The 2706-nt window shown below is 37.1% G+C and overlaps 1 pseudogene; it reads left to right on the top strand.

Moving 5' to 3' along the window:
* The first annotated feature begins 1092 nt into the window (after positions 1-1092).
* On the top strand, positions 1093-1219 carry LOC130023051 (uncharacterized; annotated as a pseudogene).
* The last annotated feature ends 1487 nt before the right edge of the window (positions 1220-2706 follow it).

The raw sequence follows: 2706 nt of genomic DNA, 5'->3' as shown, positions 1-2706 counted from the left end.
TATATATCTAAAAGAGTCTTGCAAGACAAGATGACCTTTCTAGTTGTCATTATGAGAAGCACAATTGCAAGTGACTTTGAAACATATGGTAAACTTCATTATGCTAAAATATTATAGCTACTACTTTGGGGCTCATGATGAATATTAATGTCAAAGACCCTAAGGGGGAAAAATGTGCTCTAAATTTTATATGGTATAAAACACTTTCAATACCAAATAGCGAATTTATTTATAGTCTTTGTGCTTCTGCATACATATATTAAATATTACATTAAACATGGAAAAAAGAATCGAATAATCATAGAACAGTAAGGGAGGAATAATTATCACTAGCAATTATCAATAGCAAGCCATGCTCCAGACATGGTGAGAACAAAAAATTTCGAGTGTATATATGGGCCAAAGAAAAACCCAGAATACACAGGCATCAGTTGGTGAGATCTTTAGAAGGGGAAGTTCAAATATAAATTGCAAGAGAAGCTTCTACTGGGAAGGTATGGAGGTAGTTTCATGCCAAGCATGAAAAGATGGTGAGGGAATAATATTGAGTGGGAAGATAAAGACATAATGGTGAATGAATAAAAATATGCAATAGCTCAAATGTAGATTAAAAAAATTCAGAAAAGAATATGGACGCCAATGAGGGAAAATCAAAAGCCATGGTAAGACATGGTTTGATGATGGTAATAATCCGTTACCCAATATCTCCAAAAGGCAAGAAGGTGCAATACTGAAACCCAAATCACAGTCATTTACTATGATTGCACATCACTAATAAAAGAGATATTAATACTTCTAGTTGCTTCTTTTCTGCAAAGAGAAGAGGAGAGACCTATTACAAACCCAGCAAATCTCCATGTCAAGCTAAAATGATTTCAAAGCCCATAATTGCACCTGGTATTCTTCCAGGATAGAAACCCTTTATGTCCTTTAATGCTCTCCCTCTAAACACAACTTCAGTGGCCATGCATGCCAGAAGCAGACACTCTCCATTAGTCCGTGAAAACAATGTCACATCATTCTTGGGGGAAGCAAGGGCTTAGGGCAGGAATTTTTGATCTAATAGATCTATCTAACGGAATGGAAGATTTAACCCTGCCATTCTCTTTCCTGTTGTATCTGAATACTGGTCTTGGTGGTCATAAAAGTAGGAATAGTAATACTGGCCTGACAAGGCTCAGAGTCTGCTATGTAGCACATAGGCTAGTTTCAAGCAAGGTAAAATAAAAGGAAACAAAATGGGAGATTTAAAAAGAGAAAAGTCAGTTATTAAAGTACTAAACATAAGTAGCATCATGCAAAAAAATGACACTGGATATGAAACTGCATACCTCTCTTAGTTACAGTATCTTAATAACCATGAATCATAAAGTAAAATCAAAGGCTGGAGAGAGTGTTCAATAGATCAGATTTGGTGTTTTACATACAGGATCCCACAAACCTCAAACTAGGAGCAGTTCTTGAGCACTTCCAGGTGTGGCCCAAAAACAACAAAAAAAATTATATAAATAAATATTAAAAGAAAAAAAGGGGAACTTGTATAACACAGTGGTCAGATGCATGTCTCATCAGTTCCAAAACCCAAATTCAAACCATTGCATAGTCCTCCAAGACCTGCCGAGTATGGTCTTGGAGGTCCTCAGTACTGCCAATCCAAGCAACACCACTTTGTTGGGTCAAATGAAACCTGGGTTGGAGAAATAGTATAACAAGTCATGTATTTCCCTTGTAAGTGGTTGACCCGTTTTGATCTCCAGTACCATATACACTCTTTGGAATCTTGCCAAGAATGTTCCTTGTGTGCAGAGCAGAGCCAGATGTAAGTCTTGATCATTGTTTACTATAGCCCAAAAAGGAAAAAAAAAAGGGAATGAACCCTTCAACCTGGCTGGCTGAATATCACTAGGTGTGACCCTTAAGGCCCCTGAACATTGGCTGGGAGGTTCACATTTAATAAATAATTTAAATAATATCTTTTTATTTAAATATGATCCAACTACAACAGTTACTTATATGCAATATTTGTTTTAAAGACCAGGTCAAGAAATATCAATGTACAAAGTATTAAAATAATGCCTTCACTCAAAACTGTCTATACTGCGATTTTAAAATAATTATCTGTGGGTCAGAGCGATAGTACGGTGGTTAGGGCATTTATTGCCTTGCACCCAGATGACCCAGATTTGATCCTCAGCATCCCATATGTTCCCCCAAGCACTGCAAGGAGTAATTCCTGAGTGCAGAGCCGAAGTATCCCCTGAACATTGCTCTCTGTGACCTAAAAAGCCAAAAAGTAATTATTTGAACACTATTTTAATAACAGGATGATACTAGAACTTTGGTGATGGGTGCAGTGAGGTTGATACACATATAGAGATGTGAAGATATATTCATGAAGCTCTATAGTCTTGTAAAGCAGTGCTAAATACATAAAATTGGGATAAAAAAATCATGTGCATGGTTGGAGCAATAGCACACAGGGTAAGGCATTTACCTTGGACACAGTCAACCCGAGTTCCATTGTTAGCATTGCATATGGTCCCCCAGCACCACCAGGAGTAATTCCTGACTGCATGAGCCAGGAGTAACCCCTGTGCAATGCCAGTGACCCAAAAAGAAAAAAAATCATGTGTAGCCCTTAGAAATTTCAAAAGTCACTTGAAACTATTATCTCAAACTTGTCTTCTGAAGATTTATTTTGTTGAT

Source organism: Sorex fumeus, unplaced genomic scaffold, assembly GCF_029834395.1.
Source record: "Sorex fumeus unplaced genomic scaffold, SorFum_2.1 ptg000021l, whole genome shotgun sequence".
Taxonomy (NCBI): Eukaryota; Metazoa; Chordata; class Mammalia; order Eulipotyphla; family Soricidae; genus Sorex; species Sorex fumeus.
This window is presented reverse-complemented; position numbering and strand designations above follow the sequence as displayed.